Source organism: Macaca mulatta, chromosome 11 (genome assembly GCF_049350105.2).
Source record: "Macaca mulatta isolate MMU2019108-1 chromosome 11, T2T-MMU8v2.0, whole genome shotgun sequence".
NCBI classification, from domain to species: Eukaryota; Metazoa; Chordata; class Mammalia; order Primates; family Cercopithecidae; genus Macaca; species Macaca mulatta.
Genome location: NC_133416.1, coordinates 138,470,045 through 138,489,117, shown reverse-complemented (window position 1 = coordinate 138,489,117; position 19,073 = coordinate 138,470,045). Strand labels below are relative to the sequence as shown.

Sequence of the window (19,073 nt, the reverse complement as noted above, 5' to 3'; positions counted from 1 at the left end):
ACCAAAGCCGCAGTTCACCAACTGCACAATCCAGACGGCGCTCCCTCGGTTCCCAAGTCAGGGCCTCAAGCTCAGACACGTGTGACCCTGGGCTCCAGGAGGCTCCGGGCTCCTAAGCCACAGGCCTGGAAGGGCAGCCTCCCAGCTGCTCACGTGCAGGAGGGCGCCACGTGCTTCCTCCTGTGGTCCGTGGCTCTTGTCAGAGACCCAGCTGAAGCCTGAAGCCTGCATCACGCTGTCCCCGTCGGGCACAGAGACCCCAGTCCCCAGACCCGTGTCCCCCATCCTCTGAGACCCCTGCTTCCAGCTTCCTCCCATGGCATGGGCGTAGGGGGAGTCTAAATGCCTTCTCCCCGATCACCAGGACAAAGGAACAAAAGGAGGCCACTCTGAGTGCATAAGGAGCTGTTGGCAATGACAGAGGAGACACCGCAGGCCCAGGGGACCCCAGCTCAAGGTGAGGCAGGCAGTGTCCTGGACCTCAGGTAGCAACCTGGGGCCAGGGGGCCATGGGAAGCCCGAACGCTCAGTGAGCACCGCCTTCAACTGTGACTGACAGGGAGTGGGCTCACGCCCGAGGGGCTGCAGACGTGCTAGATTCCTGGATGCGTGGGGCTGGGGTAGGGGCAACCTGGACCCTGCAGCCTGGGCCTCCCCTTTTAGCAGGAGCTCACTTTCACCCTGCAGGCCCTGGTATCCTCTCTGGGGTCCAGTGCTTGCGGGAGACAGGGCCTTGGCCGGGCCCCTATCAGGAGTGAAGCAACTGTTGCCATGACACCAGCAGCATTCCCCCTGGAGGGGCTCTTTTGTGCTCTCGGGCTCAGGGACAAGGCAGAGAGGCTGAGGGCTGGGCGGAGCCACCTGTGCCGAACGCCACCTCAGGCCTCAGCAGGCAAGGACCTGGGCACAAGTTCCGATTTCCCTGGGACTGGACTTCCCTCTCCATGGACATCGTGGTTATAATGGGAAAGGTGGGCACTGCGTGGCCAGGACCAGGGAAACGGAAGAATCCCCCTTCCAGGTTCATGACGCCCCAGGGAGAGAAGAGGGGCAGTCACAGGGGAGACCATCAGTGTCCCTGAGGGTGAGAGGGGACTCTGAAGAAACGGGGCCCCCTGTCCCCTCAGGAGAATGGCTGCGATTTCTTGTTCTTGTCTCTGGTTATTGCAGAATCATCCAGTTAGGGGTGGGAGAGCCCCACTATTCCTTCTCCCATGGATAAACCTTTTTCCTTCAACTCCTGGGCCTGGCCTCCCATATTTGAGAGGACCTTCAGGCTGCGGACCTCTGCCTCCTGGGAATCACAGCCACGCCCGTGGGCTTCCCTGCAGCAGGTACCACGATGTTCCCTGGGTGTGCGCCTCCATCTCAGCTTCCCCTGACCCTTGTGGGCTCTCCTGCACTGGGCTGGAGGAACTCAAGGTGGAGACTTTGGTGAACTCACACCGACTCTGCCCAGAGCCCACTCCCTATCCCTGCCTGGCAACAGCCAGTGCACCTGGGACGCTGTGGGTGAACAGGGGCCTCCCGGAGGCCCGAGGCTGCCCAGTGCTGCCCATCTCTGCTCCACCAGGTGGGAGCTGAGGTCACAGGCGCCTTCTGCCGGCAGAAGGGGCCTTGTGGGAGGGGAAGGCACTCCCCAGTCACCTGCCGAGTATGTTTGGCAAAACGAGTTCCTCAATAGGCGACACTGCCAGTGCCTTCCCACCACAGCATTCTCGGCAATGGAAACAAACATCTCCATCTGCAGATGGACGGGCCAAGAGCTACTCCCATTAATCGCATAGCCGCAGTGGGTGAAGGGAACTAAATTTCTAGGCCACATTCCCCACACTCCGTGTGTGACACTCCAGTTTCTCCATGACATTGTTAGCAAATCCCATGAAATGATGTTTCTGGTTTCAGATAGGTTTGGAAAACACTCCATTCTCTGCACCCCTTAGAAGACTTTTTGGATGAATATAAAGCCACTTAAGAGTTCTGAGGATTCTGCAGGTAAAAAACAAAAACAAAAACAAAAAAACACCTGTTTAGCTATGTTTAACTTGGCATTTCTTAAACTCTTTGGAGGAAGAAGGGAAAAGACCCAGTGACAAAAACAGAGATGTGGTTTAAGAAGTGCTGTTTTAGAGGAAGTGAGATTTTGCAGAAATTAAGAATAAAACCAAATAAACTAAGAATAAAACCAAACACAGGACACACTGACATTGTACTGGATATGCAATCTTTCTTTGCTGTCTCCTAAGGCAACAGAAAAGTCTTGTCCCTCACACTGATCTCTGCCTAGAGATGGAAGGAAGGGTCAGTTACAAAAGTTTTGGGCCTCAACAGAGGAAGTGGTTCTTGGAAACGAACATCCACCTCTGCAGCAGTCACCAAACTGAATTCAGTTAAAAACCAATGGAGGACACGCGCAGTGGCTCATGCCTGTAATCCCAGCACTTTGGGAGGCCGAGGCAGGCAGATCACCTGAGGTGAGGAGTTTGAAACCAGCCTGGCCAACATAGTGAAACCCTGTCTCTACTAAAAATACAAAAATTAGCCGGATGTGGTGGCCCACACCTGTAATCCCAGCTATTCAGGAGGCGGAGGCAGGAGAATCACTTGAACCCAAGAGGTGAAGGTTGCAGTGAGCCGAAATCATGCCACTGCACTCCAGTCTGGGCAACACAGCCAGACTCCATCTCAAAAAAAAAAGAAAGAAAGAAAAAGAAAAACCAATGGAAACACTGCTAGTGAAGGAAGGAAAGCAGTGGTGTCCAAAAGCCTGCCTGGCCCACTGCCCTGGGAAGCCCCCCTAAGAGATGCACCCCACACAGGTCTCCACCCCACAAGGCCCTGGCTCCTCCCCACTCCTGAGCATCTCTGCTCTACCCAAGTTATCTCACGTCCCACCAGAGGGATGCATGTCACTCTCAGACACCACGACTGCATTTCATGGGGTGTCACCTCTCCCCCAGGGACATGGGAAGCTCTGAGGATGCAGTCCACTTAGGGAAGCTTTTCCTACCTCATCTCGCAGCTCTGAAAACAGCAGTGAGCACTATTGGGCACAATGGTAACCAGAGGGATTTGCTGAAGGCGTCAGGGGAGAAAGAGCCCTCACATCTACCCATCTGACTCTGCCACTGATTCAACAGATTTCCTAAATCTACATCACTGATTAATAATATCTTTTAAATTGAGAAAATAAAGCTTTAGCTCATCTATTTGCAAATGCAGTGAGGTTCCAGTGGGCTGATATGAGAGTTCGCTGCACACTGGGCTGCAGTTGGTCAGTCAACTCTCTAAAACATCTTAATCTCCATTCTCAGCCACCCATTCTACTGGAAGTTTCCTACAAATGGGAGCCTAGCCAGACCCACACCTACCCACTTATGCTGTAAGCCTTCCAACCATATTATCAATCAACCTTATTGCCAACTAACCACACCATCAACCAACCCATTGTCAATCAACTCACCATCAACCAACCCATCATCAATCAACCTTACCATTAACCAAGCCTACCATCAACCAACCTTACATTCAAATGATGCACCACTAGCTAATCTGACTATAAACCAACTCCACCATCAACCAATCCACCATCAACCAACCTTAACATCAACCAACCCCTCATCAACCAGCCTATCAACCAACTGTACCATCAATCAACCTGACCATCAACCAAACAGACCATCAACCAACCTTACCATCAGCCAACCCATCATCAACCAACTCATCATTGACCAACCTGACCATCAACCAACCCATCATCAACCAACTCCACCATCAACCAACCCATAATCAACCAACCTATCAACCAACCCATCATCAACCAACCTGACCATCAACCAAACCAACCATGAACCAACTTTACCATCAACCAACCCATCATCAACCAACTCCACCATCAACCAACCCATCATCAACCAACCTATCAACCAACTGCACCATCAATCAACGTGGCCATCAACCAAATAGACCATGAACCAACCTTACCATCAACCAACCCATCATCAACCAACTCCACCATCAACCAACCTGACCGTCAACTAAACTGACCATGAACCAACCTTACCATCAACCAACCCATCATCAACCAACTCCACCATCAACCAACCTTACCATCAACCAACCCATCATCAACCAATCCATCATCAACCAACCTGACCATCAACCAACCCATCATCAACCAACTCCGCCATCAACCAACCTGACCATCAACCAACCCATCATCAACTCCACCATCAACCAACCTGACCATCAACCAAACCAACCATGAACCAACCTTACCATCAACCAACCCATCATCAACCAATCTACCAGCCAATTGACCATCAGCCAAACCCACCATCAACCAACCTTACCTTCAAGTAATCCACTATCAACCAACTCTACCATCAACTGACCCATCATCAACCAAACTCATCATAAACTGACCTTCAACCAACCTACTATCAACTAACCTAACCATTAACCAACCCATTAACCAAATGCATCATAAACCAACCTATTAATCAACCTGATTATCAATCAAACCCATCGTCAACCAACTTTACCTTCAGCCAATCTACCCTCAACCAACCTACCGTTAACCAACCCTATCTTCAACCAACCTTACCACCAGCAAACCTTACCATCAACCAACCCCATCATGAACCAACCCCATCATCAATCAAGTTTCTTTACCATATACTTTTATCAAACCCACCCAAAGCCAGCATCATGCCAGGCACAATGGGGAACACTAAAAAGAAAGACATATGGCTCTTCCCTCGAACAGAGCTAATAGCCTGACCAGGCAGCCTTGAAATGATTGTAAGAAACATAAGGCCAGATATATTGAAGGGTCACATTTTACATGGTGCTTGAGTTTTAAGGTGAGCCCACAGGTAAAAATGATAGATGATCAAAATGACTTTTGAAAACTCCTGAGATCCCCCATAAACTGGAGTCTCCATGGCTTTTGCACGTAACATCATACATTATTCTTCCACACAATGGTCTGAATAATGAGGCAGACTTCAGGAGGGATCAAGAAGAAACAGCATGCACACGTCAGGGTCTGCAAACCTCTCTGCTTCAACACAGCTTTCAAGTCCACAGAGTGGCAATCTAGGTGATCCTGATAGTGACTCACTCCCTTCTCTTTACTACAGGCACATTCTAGTTGTAACACACATTCAGCCATGGATTTGTCGTTGTATTACTTAACCCTGCAACCCGTGTTAAACATTAACTCCACCACTACCTGCACATGGCCTGAGGAAACTGGAAGGGAGGGAGGGTGATCTGAGGGAGGCAGAGAGAAATACTGAGTGGGTGTTAGGAGGGAGAGGGCTTCACACAGGCCTCAATGCTTGGGCAGGAACCTGACAGACAGGACAGGAGACAGCCTTCTAGACCAGAGTGATGTGAGCTCTGACAGTAAGTTCCATGAAGACAGGTCGATTGTCTTGTTTAATTCTGAATCCCCAGGGCCCGAGAGAGGATCTGGCAAACTGCAGGCATCATAGAGAACCACAGAAGAGTAGTTGGAAATGACAGAAACAAGGTCCCTGCTGCTTGAAGGCATCGAATCCTCAGAACAAGCCTGTGAGTGGACAGCGTGGTTTCCCTTTACAGATGAGGACACTGAGGCAGCCGCAGTAAGTGACTGCCCACCACCACACAGCTGGCGAGGGGCAGGGCTGGGGTTGACCCCTGATGGCCCCTGCTTCAGCAGCAAGCATGTATTCAGCACCTACTGTGTGCCAGGCATGGAAGTCTCATCGCAGTGGGGAAGTGGGTAATGAACAAAGACGTGGATGTGTAAACGTGAATAAATACCTAAGGCTGCCAGTGCCGTGTTAATGAGGCTGTGATGGAAATGCACAGGGGCGGTGGCAGAGGTGACTGCAGAGGGACAGAGGGATGGTGGCCCTCACACGGCTATGATCTGAGAAAGGCCCTGACCCAGGCCCTTCCCTCTCCCTTGGAGCGCCCACCTCCGAGTCCTGTTGGCTTCTCAGCCACGACACGGCCATCTGTCCCGATCCTCTTTCTGACTGATTTCTAGAGCCCCTGCCTTGATCTCTTTGGCCTCCTGGGACTCCCTGGTCTCCCCGCAGCACCAGCCGCATCCTCTACCAAGTCCCTCCTGGCTTGGGCTCCGCTGTACACTGGAGCCTCGTCCCTCGCGGCTTACCCCCTCCACGGTGCCTGAGACTCAGACTCAACCCTCCATCACTGCCCACGGCTTCGGAGGCCCTGCATGCTCCAGCCCCAGCCCGTGCCTCTGACCTGCCTCCATCCACCCTCTCCTTTCATCATGGGAAAGCAAGACCCTCCCTGCTGGTTCAGTAGAGGGGACGGGACATGGGGAGCTGGTTCAGTAGAGGGGATTGGACATGGGGAGCTGGTTATGAAGGTGAGGGAAGCCCTGAAAAAGCAGAGAAGGCAGTGAGGCAGCCCAGACAGCGGCCACCACGGAAGGACAGCGGGAGAGGTAATGGCAGCAGAGCCAGGCCGGGCCACCAGCAGAAGCTGGAACCAGACTAGCCTGCCCAGGTGAGGCTGGCGTGGGTGTGCGGGGAAGGGTCTGCATGCAGGGGCTGGAGCCACAGGGGGATGCCCATGCCAGCAGGGGCCCAGGTAGGAGGCTGGCCCCTTTGCCCACCCCAGCACCACCATCTCTCTTTGGTTGGACTTGGCAGGAAGCCAAGCATAGAGCAGAGAGCAGGGCGAGCGGAGGATGGGTTCCCGGGCACAAGAGCAGGACCCCCGGGCTGGGTCCACACTCCACCCTCACACCAGCCCTTGAACTAACCCCCGGCTTTGACGCCCACCCTGTCCCAGCCAGGCTGGCTCCTCCCTGTCTCTGGTCCCTCAGCGGCTGGCACCCAGGCTCTCACGGGGCTTGTCTCCCCTTAAGGCAGCCCTCAGTCCCTGGCTGAGCTGCACTCCTGCCCTCGGCTCCTGGACAGCACGAGCGACCAGGCCCTGGTGGATCTGTGACTCCAGGCATCCCTGGTTTGGCGGCCGTCCCTGGCCATAGGCAGCCGTAGCGTGTGCCAGCAGCATGCAGCCAGCCTCCCGCTGGGCTGGGTCCAGTTGCTGGCACATTACACGTCTGCTGATAGAAATGAGCCGACAGCCCGGGGACAGGTGGAAATGAGCTGCTCGGCCACTTGAGGGGTGCTGCGGGATGGGAGAGGACTGGCCACAGGCAGGAGATCTTCCCTGAGGACCCAGCTGGGCTGCTGTATGTTTGAGGAGATGCTGGGACTGGCCTGCCTCGGGCCACCATGACCCTGTTGAAAGAGTCAGCTGAGGGGACCATTGCCCCCTTGTTTTCCAGACCGGGAACCCTGGGGGCTCCTGCTGCCTCCCCTGGCTGCACAGCTTGTGCATCAGTCTGGGGCCAGCTGGGAAAAGAGAAACCACTCCAGACTTTCCAAGGGTGGAACGTTTGACTCAGGGAATTGCCAACTCTCGGGAGGGGAGAGAAGGGGGACCTCACAGGGGTAGTGAGGTGGTCCAGGAATGTGCCATGCCACAAATCCCCAGTGGAAGCCAGATCTACAGACTGTCCAGCAGGGCTGCAGCCACAGCAGAGGCGCAGCCACTGCCCGAAAAGCCACCTGTAGCAGTGAGAGAGAAGAGCTGTTGGGCCTCCTCCCCTCCCATCACCTACCCCATGTGACAGACCTGGGCCTCAGCACAGTGGTCGGCCCTGGGAGGCAGAGCCGGGCAGCAGGAGGCAGGTAGATCTCAGGGCAGAACCCAGGACTCAACATGACTGGGAACTCAGGGCCCAGCCCCTGCTGTGCCCCAGACGACAGCTGCTTTAAACAGCTGTGGCGATGTGAAACTGGCCGGGCAGTGCCACCACGGGAACCCATCCTCACAGGTGGAGGTGGGATGTGTGGCACAGGATGCTGGTCGTTTGCTGTGGCCAAAGACCGCCATCACTTCAGTGTCCACCCATGGGAGAGCTACGCAGTGGTTAACACGGGAAGATGTGGCTCTGTATACCCCGAGAAGGAGCAACCTCCAAGATACGTGGATACATTTTTTAAAGTGTGCCACCTTGCGAGGCATGGTGGTACATATCTCTAGTCCCAGCTACTTGGGAGGCTGAAGTAGGAGGATCTCTGGAGCCCAGGAGGTCAAGGCTGCAGTGAGCCGAGGTGGCGCCACGGAGTCCAGCCTGGGCCACAGTGCGCAACCTTGTCTCTAAAACAGATAAACAGTAAATAAAAATGAAGGGAGCAGTCTTTATAGTTCACCACCCTTTGTTTAAAGAACAAATCGGTTTGCATCCATTGAGGTACAGAAAATTTAAAAAACAAACAAAAATAGAACAAACAGCAAACCAGGGCCCCAGGCTCAGCAACCGCATCTGGAATGACAGAAAAGCAAGCGTGTGTCTAGGCCGCTGCTCTGGGCAGGGCCGGGAGGCAGGAACGGTGGCCGTGACCGTCAGTTTCCATTCTCTGCCTTCTGTGTGCTTGCATTTTCCCACATGCGTGTATCATCTTTACAAACAATTCAACCTACAGAACCCCTCTATCTCCTGACACCCCATCTTCCTGTATGTCCCAGAAAGAGCCCTCAAACTCCTGTCCCCACTCCTAACATGGGGGCTGGCAACTTCTCCTAGACGGCCCACACCCCCACTCTAATTCCCAAGATTCAGCACACTCAGGACAAAAAACACGTGCTGACCAGAAACCTGGCTCGCTTCAGACGTCAAGCTCTGACCACAGCCTTGCAGCCCACAGCGGCCCCGCCAAAGCGACCCGATCCCTCGGCTGGGCTATGCATCCATCCGCCCCTGGAACGTCCAGTCTGACCCCCGACCATGTTCCCAGTCCTGGCCACCCGGCCCGCCCCCAGCCCCACAGAGTGAGACCCCAGTTCTGAGGGTAGCCCTGAAAGAAGATCCCCCGAGACGGGATCACCCCAGAGGCTGCTGCCAGCTCCCTCTGCAGAGCGGCTCAAGCACAGCACAGCTGCCGAGCAGACACTGCTTCGGGAGAATTGGGGAATAAATGAAGCAACATCTGCTTCTCCTCTAAAAGGAGCAGCCTGGGTCTGGCTGGAGGAGGCAAAGGCAACTGGATTTGTCAAGAGAGTCAGGGGTGGAACCCTCAGAACCTTGAACCTACGTCTCCCTGCCCCCAGGACTGCGAGGTGCCCAGGCAGGGCTGGGGCTGAGCTGACAGCAGAGCTGAGCCCGGCAGCTCCCGGCTGCTGCTCCACCCGAAACACAGGTTTTCACCTCTGAGGTCCATTTCCCAATGTCCTAGGTGGCCGGCAGCCTGAGAGCCAGGGGCACTGACGGGAGAGATGGGGGTGGCAGGTGTCGTCCCTGCTCCCAGGGCTCACTCAGCTCTCCACTCAGAGAGGCACAGGCCACAGGTACGGGGAGGGCCCTGGGGGCCGAGAGTGGGCGTCTTGAGGGAGATTGGAGGGGCATGGGAGGGGTGCGTAGGGTGGGAGACAGGAGGGGGTGGAAGGATGCATGCCCCTGCGCCTCCCGCCGGTGAGCTCCCAGCTCCCATCCCCAGCCCAGCTCTCAGCAGCCCAGGACAGGACTTGGGAAAACTCACCCGTGAGGCGGGGTGGGAACAGCACACACCCGTGCACCTGGAGGGTGCTGGTGGAATGGTAAGGAGCCCATCCAGAAGGACCCAGCGGGCTTTGCCCACCACCCTCTCCTTCTGGAAGAACTGCAGAGGCTGGGAAATTAGAAGGGATGGTGACAATTTTCTGGGTCTCTAAGAGGATGGTACCGAGGACAGATGTCCTCCCCACTGGGCCGGAAGACACTAGTGAACATGGCATTGCTCAGGGAGTCAGGGGGTGGGCTGCTGAACAAACCAGCTTCCTTGTTACTCCTGGGCAAGGCAGGACACACTTCTGCCTCCAGGATTAGAGGGGTCCAGGGATGGGTGGAGGGGCCTCTCCTCTGAGCCCCTCCAGCCTCCATAGTTCCCCCCATCCCCATCAACAGGGCAACAGACCACCCTGCCCTGGTGCCCACAGCCAAGGACTGAACCTTCTTATGAAGAGTGAGTGGAAGCAGACTTGTGGCCATGAACGGGTTAATGCTGGGATGGCTGCAGTCCCAAGTGCAGTAGCCAGGCCTGCTCCACCCCACCCCACTCCCACTCCACTCTCATGGGGTCCTCAGGCCAGGACATCCCCAGGAACTTCATACTCATGGCTCACTGTGACCTCACTCTGTCAGGCAGTGTTTGGGGCTGGGTGCTGAGGCTGGGTGCGCAGGGCTAGGTGCTCAGGGCTCGGTGCTGAGGCTGGGTACTGAGGCTGGGTACCGAGGCTGGGTGCTGAGGCTGGGTGCTGAGGCTGGGTGCTCAGGGCTGGGTGCTGAGGCTGGGTGCTCAGGGCTGGGTGTTGAGGCTGGGGACTGAGGCTGGGTGCTCAGAGCTGGGTGTTGAGGCTGGGTGTTGAGGCTGGGTGCTGAGGCTGGGTGCTCAGGGCTGGGTGCTGAGGCTGGGTACTGAGGCTGGGTGCTCAGGGCTGGGTGTTGAGGCTGGGTGCTGAGGCTGGGTACTGAGGCTGGGTACCGAGTTGGGTGCTCAGGGCTGGGTGTTGAGGCTGTGTGTTTCAGCCTGAGTGGTGCCTACTTCTCCCTCCTCCGATAACCACCACAGCTCCACAAGGAAAGTGTCCCACCCATGTCGCAGCAGGGAAACTGAGGCTCAGAGCAGGCACCTGCTCAAGGCCTCTCAGCACATCACCAGGAGGGACCTGTGTGTCCAGCTGGCTGGGAGGCAGAGGGGCCTCTACTGACCCCAGTGCATGCAGGAGGTGTTATTGGGAGGTGGTCTGGCTGACATTCGCACAGAGACCCCATGGAGGGAGCCTGTTTCTGACTTGAGCTGTACATGCTGCAGCTGCTGGCACCACTGTTGGCACAGTCTCGCCTGTGACACATCCTCGGGACCGCAAATACAGCTCAGAGTGGTTCTCACAGCTCCCAGCAATGCTATGTAATTCAGGCCCTGCCACTGCCTGCCCTGTGCCCTTCCCTGGAGCCAGAGCCTGTCTGAGGGGCTCAAGGCTGCACCTGGCTGGGTAACCGCAGGGCGCGGGGCCTAGAACGTGGGTCCGGGTGGAGGCCATGCCGTTCCTGCCTCAGGAAGGCGTGGTGTGCCCCCACGGTGCCCTTCCTTTCCCACCCGTAGCTAGATTTAGAAATGCCCAGAAAAGCCTGCAGTTGGTTTCGGGACACGGACTCCTCTGACTCAGAAACCACAACCTCAAATGCCTCCGAGAGGCAGGGCGTCAGCTCAGGAGGGCAGCAGGTGCCTGCAGACATAACCCCAGGTGGGACTGTGCTGCCAAAACGAGCATGCTCCCTCCCACAGTTCGAACCAAAGTCCTTCTCAGTGGAGATGCCACTCTCCCCCCCAGAAAAGAGCAGGAAGCATTTCACGGTCTCCTAAAAGCAGAAGAGCAATACGAACATGATGAGGGAGGACAGCTGCTTGTGGTACAGGGAGGCCATGTGGACCGGGGGGCTCTGGGGACCTCGCCCGAGCACAGGGGTGGCAGCCACTCGCCTCCAGCGTCGTTTCCAGCCAGAGGGGGAAGCCTAGCATGGCCAAATTTTCCTCTTCTTTTTTTATTTAAAAAAAAATCCAAAAGTTTAGATAAAATATCTGTGTTTTGGAATACTGACAACCAATTTTTAAAAATTTAAGCCTCTGCGGGCTAAATGAAGCCCATTCACTGGCCAGAGTCAGCCTTCAGACCACGGTTCACGACCATCTTATTGAAGTGCTATTTCCCTGTGACCACCAGGCCCCAGGAAGGGGTGTTCGGGGACTGGCATTCCCAGGGGCTCCTGTACTGGCACAGGGCTCCTGCACCCCCCAGGTCAGAGCCACCCCAAGGCAGGCGCCCATGCCTGGGATGCTTCCCATGCCCGAAGCCTGGGAAGTGGCCGCCTGGGAGGAAGCGGCCACCTGCAGGAAAAAGAGCGCACTGCAGCAGGCCCCGGGGCTCCTCCCAACCTCCCACACACTCCTCCAGCACTGCCCTTCCTCACTGGGTGCAGCCTCGGCAGGACTTTCCATCAACATCGGGGGGCTCTCCCACCTTAGACAACGAGACCATCTCCCGGGCCTGCACACCCTGAGCGGGGAACACAAGTGCCAGGAACAGCTGCAGCTGAATTTTCCCTAAGGCCGGGCCCAAATGCCTTCCACAGCACCGGTCCCCATGCCCAGCACCTTCACTGGGTGCGTGGCTTCAGCAAGAAATGCTGGGGAGTCCACGCCTGAGCCCTCCTCTTGGTCCCTGGCTGAGCCAGCCCATACCTGCATCCACTCCTGGGTTAACCTCAGGTCCTCGCTCCCTCATACCCTGCCGGCCAGTCCTTAGAGAGGACAGAAAGTTGAACTCCCACCTACCTGCGGCAGTACAGACCCGTTGTGTCAGCATGACTGGGATCCACTGACTAAACCAGCACGCATGTGGCATTCCGGCCTCCAAGGAGAACACATCTTTTTCTCTAAGTTCCTCTCCCCTTGTGGAACAGACTCGATCCTGCACGCCCTCATTCATACAGCAAACACGGGCACAGGCGTGTCTCAGCGCCCGGGCATCAGGAAGGAGCAGTGAGCACGAAACATCACCCCTGGGTAGCAGGCCTCAGAAACACCTCTTCGAGCTAAATGATTTTATTCATTTGATCATGTCATGCAATTCCACACAAATACACACCTGGGTCAGAGCCCACAGGCTGATGTTTACAGTCCTTTCTCTCCCCAGCTCCTGCCACTGCCTTACCTGGGTGGCCCCCTCCTGCCCCTGCCCACTAACAACCTTGAATGCGCTGTCCATGCCTTTCTGATAATCACATACCAAGATACAAATGTTGCATATTTAAATGCATACACAGAACACACCCACGCACAGGCACAGGGGATCCTGCCGTGGCTTTACAAAAATGGGATATGTATCACTCTAGTCTACCTCTTGTCCTTTTCTTTTTTTTCTTTTTTTTTTTTTTTTTTTGAGACGGAGTCTCGCTCTGTCACCCCGGCTGGAGTACAATGGCCGGATCTCAGCTCACTGCAAGCTCCGCCTCCCGGGTTCCCGCCATTCTCCTGCCTCAGCCTCCCGAGTAGCTGGGACTACAGGCGCCCGCCACCTCGCCCAGCTAGTTTTTTGTATTTTTTAGTAGAGACGGGGTTTCACCGTATTAGCCAGGATGGTCTCGATCTCCTGACCTCGTGATCCACCCGTCTCGGCCTCCCAAAGTGCTGGGATTACAGGCTTGAGCCACCGCGCCCGGCCAAACGAATGTGTCAGAAGCGTGTTACCTTGGAAATCGCTGCAAGCGCACTGGCATGATGACAGTCCATTCTTTCACAGTTGCACCGCATTTCCTGACTTCATCATTCCTCTTTTAGTGTAGAGATGAATAATATCCCTTAGCGTGGATGTATTAGAATTTATGCAATCACTAGTGTTATATTTATTCATGCTTCTGTTCCTTCTACTATAAATAATGTAAATATTCTGATTTCATACTTTTTTATGTCATCTTACTTGCTGATTCTTTTAATTCTCTGACATAGATTCTCGTGGGTGTACTGAGAAGTTACTGGGTCTGTTCTGGATGAATTCTCTGTTCCAATGGCCTACTTTTCTAGGATAATTTTATCCAATTAAAAGAAAAACTTGCCTTCTCTGGGTTCTTACTGGATCTGGGGTTGCTAATTTCAAAGGTGCAGAAAGCATGCCTGGGGAGTAGAGCGGCTGGGGTGGTGAGGGCTGGGTCTGGATGCAGATCTACTGGACAACCCGGGTGTTCGTTCCCCTGCTTGAACTGCACTCAGTAGGAGAAGTTAGAAGCACCCAGAGATGACGCCATGTTTTTGTGACTCACATGTAAAGCAAAGCTACCCATTCTTGCCCACGGCTGGAGGAGGAATAAATTGGTACATGGTTCCCAGAGTGCAATGCAGCAATGTTTTTCAAAACCAAAATGCCGGTGCCCTTTGCCCACAGATTCGCCTGCCAGCAATTTATTCTAAAGAAGCATGTGTAGGGTCATGCACTCCGGAACCACCGGAAGTCGCCAGATGCTGGAAGCCATCACAGTGTCCGTCAGCAGATGCCTTGACATGGCCCCTCAGGGCTGGGTCTTAATCACCAAGTTGACAGCAGTATGCAAAGATAGAGTGTCGTTTTGGGGTCTCCCTCCCCTGGACAGCAGCCCTGAAGCCCGCCCCACCTCGGCCCAGTTCACTCAGGTGAACCCTGTCGTCTGATGGGCTTTCCACAAAAAGGGCACTGCCCACTTAGGAGGAAGGGGCTTCCCGAAACCACCACCAAGAAGGAGGCTGGGTATGGAGAAAAGCCAAGGGAAAACCTCGGAGAGAGAAGGGACACGATGCGGATGTGAGTTCCCGAGCAGAGAGCCTGCACCAGGAACCCAAATAAGGTCACTGGTGGTATTTTTATTAATTCTCTGAGCGTGCTGCAAATTTGGTTTCTACTTATGATATCAGTCTTAACTTTTTTTAATGTTGAGGAGAATGTTCATTTTTAGCATGGATAATTTTAAACCATTTTTAAATCAACCTTTTCTGGCAATGAATAGATGTGATTTGCTCCCATGAAGATACCCACAGACTGTCAAAATCCAGTGTCACCGAGAGGCAGCGGTGATGGATGGAGACCCATAAGTCGTCTGTTCCAGGTTTTTTGCTCGCTGGACCAGGCCCTTCCCTTCCTTCCTCTACCACAAAAACACAACACGTACAAACACAGTTTTCAGCTGAAAGTACCTCCCTCTCTCCGGCCATGCCGAGAAGGAAGCTGCACTGGGCTTTAGTTCTCAGCCTACAGAGGGACCAGAAGAGGAGGCTCTGCTCCCAGGTAGCTGGTGCTCCAGAGCCCGGGCACAGCCCTAACATTCGGGATTTGGCTCAAGGCCAGGCTCTGCCCCCTGATGTGACCTCAGGGAATCCCCTATGACTCACCTGTGATGGCCACAATGATAGCACCTCACTCATGTGGTGAGGACCAAAGGAGAGGGCAGGCCTGAGTGCAAGCCCCCACCAGGCAGGGAGCACCCAGAGACAGGGAGCATCTACAGGCAGGGAGCCTCTGAAATGGTGCCTGTTACTGTCTTTCCCTTACTCCCAGGTGGTCAGCTGTGTGACAGCCACAATCACCAGCCTGCACTCAATAAATGGCTCCCAGCAGCCACTCTGTCCCAGTGGCCCGGCGCCCATTCTGCAGAGTTATGCATGAAGGAAGGTGTTCCCTGAAGGCAATGCCTGTGTCCAGAACCCCTGCCCCCTGGCCCTTGGTTTGGGTTCCTTTTTAAGCCACAGTCTGTTTCTTCTGTCTCTGAATCTTCCAGGTTCCCACTTCACTCACTTCCAGGCTGAGGACCTGTCTCTACTTCAGCTCCTGGAACAAAGAAAGTTTTTCACATGCCAATGAGCACATATTTAGGGCCAGACTATCCGTGCTCAGATTTGGTAACAATTGCTGCAGCCAGCTCCCAGGACACGAACAGAAATCTGAGCTGATGTTTGCAGACTGCGTGCCTGTGCCTGGGTCTGTCCAGAGGGTGGTCTGGGACCAGTGGGGCCTCACTCCACCCGGGCCTTGTCGGAAACAAGGATGCCAGGCCCCACCCCAGACCCGCTAAATGTGGGGTCTGCATCTTCACAAGACCCTGGGCGGCTGGTCCAGCACACAGATGACCTCTCACATATGGCTCAGAAGTAATAACTGATGACACCTCTAACAGTCAGAAGATTTCATGGGAGAAACAGATCGCCAGCGTTTTCAGTCATCTGCAGTGCCACTCCTGCCCTCCACCCCCGCCACCCCAGCAAGGTGCCGGTTCTTGGGTCTCTGCAGCAGCCTCCACCATCTCCCCTGCTCCCTGCCTCCTGCCCCTCACGACCCCTGGGCCTGGAGCCCCTGCCTCAGCCCTGGCGTCTCCCCGAGGACCACCCCAGCTGCTCCCTCCTTGCCCTCTGCCTGCGCCCTGTCCTCTACCTGGGCCAGGAGGCTCCATCCTTTCCACCCTGAGATGTAGAATCCACTGCCACCTTCTCAGGCAGGCCCTCCTGGGCCTCCATCTGTAAAACAGCACCGGCATCAGCAGCACCGTGTTTTAGTGCCTAATTATCCCCCAAGTCATCCTACATGATCTCCCGCGTGGCCCGTACGGGGCAGGACATGGTGTGCACTGACTCGCGGTGTCTCTGTGAGCACCACAGCATCCTCACTGCCAGGTCCCCATGGCCCGGGTGCTACCTCAACAGCCCAGGCTCTACCGGTAATTTAATAATGCACCGTTGAACAATGGGGGACGCCAGCAAGTGCCCCCTTGCTCTGGGGCTCAGTTTCTCCACTGGTGAGACGAACAGCCTTGGCCACAGCACCGTGCAGACCGCCCGTCTCCAGGAATGGACAGGTGCTCTCTGTGGGGGCAGCTCTGCGCCTTTTCCCCTCTCCCTACGACACCAGGAGGGAAGCCCGAAGGGAGCCCTGTGGGCCGGGCCCTGGCAGGACGGGGGAGGGGAGAGGAGAAAAGGAGCTCATGGGAGGAGAGAGACGGCGTCACGGCCGTCCACAGAGGATGCTGCTCCTCAGACTGAGGCCTGGTCCATGCAAGAAATTTAAACCCAGGAACTGTTTCTACATTCACCTCTCTCTAGTGTAGTTTCATTCATTCTGTTTAATTTTCTTTAAATTGCCACCAATGATCCAGGTCATGGATCTCCCCAGCTGTGAACAGCCCACCTCCACGTGGAGGCCCTGGGGTCTGCAAGCCAGGAGAAGAGGGGCCGCTGGGAAGGCATGGGGGGCGTGGGGACTGGAAAGGGGCAGTCGCTGGCTGGGCAGCTGCTCTCGGGGTACCACTCCTTAAGGAGCACCCCTCGGGATTGTCTGGCGGGTCACACCTGCCTGCACAACATTTACCACTGAAGGGTGAGGGCAACGGGTGGGCTTGGGTCCCACCACCCTCACGACAGAGCCACCCCTTTGGAACCTCTAAAACCCCACGGCCCTGAGCCAGAAAGCCCTGGCATGGAAGGGCCTGGCAGTTCCACTTGCTACATGGCCGGCCCTTCTTGGGGGACCCTGACGGCGCGGAAGCTACTGAGGAGACTGCCGGTCCCCTGTCACCTGACGCTTCATCTCGCGCAGCGCCAAGGGCTCCTGGGTCCAGGCTCCAAAACACGTAGGTCTAGGATGCTGGGTGTGCATCTGTGCATGAGGGGCCCAAGGGTGTGTGGTGCCCCGTCCTATCCACTTCAGATATGTCTCAGAGCCTGGGTAACAAAGTGAGGCCCCTCCTCTACAGAAAATTAATACACGCACACAAAAAAGCCAGTGCAGTGATCACACCTGTAATCCCAGCGCTTTGTGGGCTAAGGTGGGAGCACTGCTTGAAGCCAGGAGTTCAAGACCAGCCTGAGGAACATGGTGAGAGCCCAGCTCTACAAAAAAATTAAAACTTAGCCAGGCGTTGTGGCATGTGCCTATAGTCCCAGCTACCTGGGTGTCTGAGGTGGGAGGATAGCCTGAGCCCAGGAGTTCTAGGCTGTAGTGAGCCATGATCAGACCACTGCACTCCAGCCTGGGCAACAGGGCGAGACCCTGTCTCTAAAAATTAATTTATTTAATTTAATAAAAATAAAATATGGCTTGGACATCTCTCTGGAGTCTCCAAAAGTGATTCACGGTGTGACACCAAGCCCATCGTGCATTTTGTGAAAAGAAAGGGCCTTCTCTTTGGAAACAGGAATAGCTGTTTCCCTCCAGTGTCTTCTGCAGAGCGGGGCTCATACGCGCTCATGTGAGCAGCAGCCCGTGGGCCGGTGAGGCTGGGATCACACCGGCCGCAGGTGTCACGTGCGTCTTTCGCCCTCAGGCATGTGAGCAGCAGCCCGTGGGCCGGTGAGGCTGGGATCACGTCAGCCGCAAGTGTCACGTGCGTCTTTCGCCCTGAGGCATGTGAGCAGCAGCCCGTGGGCCGGTGAGGCTGGGATCACGTCAGCCGCAAGTGTCACGTGCATCTTTCGCCCTGAGGCATGTGAGCAGCAGCCCGTGGGCCGGTGAGGCTGGGATCATGTCGGCCGCAGGTGTCACGTGCGTCTTTCGCCCTGAGGCATGTGAGCAGCAGCCCGTGGGCCGGTGAGGCTGGGGTCATGTCGGCCGCAGGTGTCACGTGCGTCTTTCGCCCTGAGGCATGTGAGCAGCAGCCCGTGGGCCGGTGAGGCTGGGATCACGTCGGCCGCAGGTGTCACGTGCGTCTTTCGCCCTGAGGCATGTGAGCAGCAGCCCGTGGGCCGGTGAGGCTGGGATCACGTCGGCCGCAAGTGTCACGTGCGTCTTTCGCCCTCAGGCATGTGAGCAGCAGCCCGTGGGCCGGTGAGGCTGGGATCACGTCGGCCGCAAGTGTCACGTGCGTCTTTCGCCCTGAGGCATGTGAGCAGCAGCCCGTGGGCCGGTGAGGCTGGGATCATGTCGGCCGCAGGTGTCACGTGCGTCTTTCGCCCTGAGGCATGTGAGCAGCAGCCCGTGGGCCGGTGAGGCTGGGATCATGTCGGCCGCAGGTGTCACGTGCATCTTTCGCCCTGAGGCATGTGAGCAGCAGCCCGTGGGCCGGTGAGGCTGGGATCATGTCGGCCGCAGGTGTCACGTGCATCTTTCGCCCTGAGGCATGTGAGCAGCAGCCCGTGGGCCGGTGAGGCTGGGATCATGTCGGCCGCAGGTGTCACGTGCGTCTTTCGCCCTGTGAGGGGCTGCGGCTCAGGGGCATCTGCCATTTCGTTTCCACGGAATTTAAAGATGAGGTTATCTCCGTCTGCCCCGGCAGCATTACAAGTCACTTCCAAGCACCAGGGCCCTGTTCCCATTGACCTAAGAGTGACTGCGGTCCACCCGGCCTCCGCACACAGAATCCTGTGGCTCAGGTTTGCTGGTGGTTTCTGTTGGGGAGTGAGGGTGCCTGGGCTGAGCACTGGACCTGTGACTGTCACAGTGAGCTCGTGACCTTCCCACAGCAACCACCTGGGGGGCCGCAT

At 55.7% G+C, this 19,073-nt stretch overlaps 1 protein-coding gene across 3 annotated transcripts in view; it reads right to left on the bottom strand.

Annotated features, from left to right (window-relative positions):
* ADGRD1 (adhesion G protein-coupled receptor D1) overlaps positions 1–19,073 on the bottom strand; it is a 186,780-nt gene that overhangs the window by 36,871 nt on the left and 130,836 nt on the right. The window lies entirely within an intron of this gene.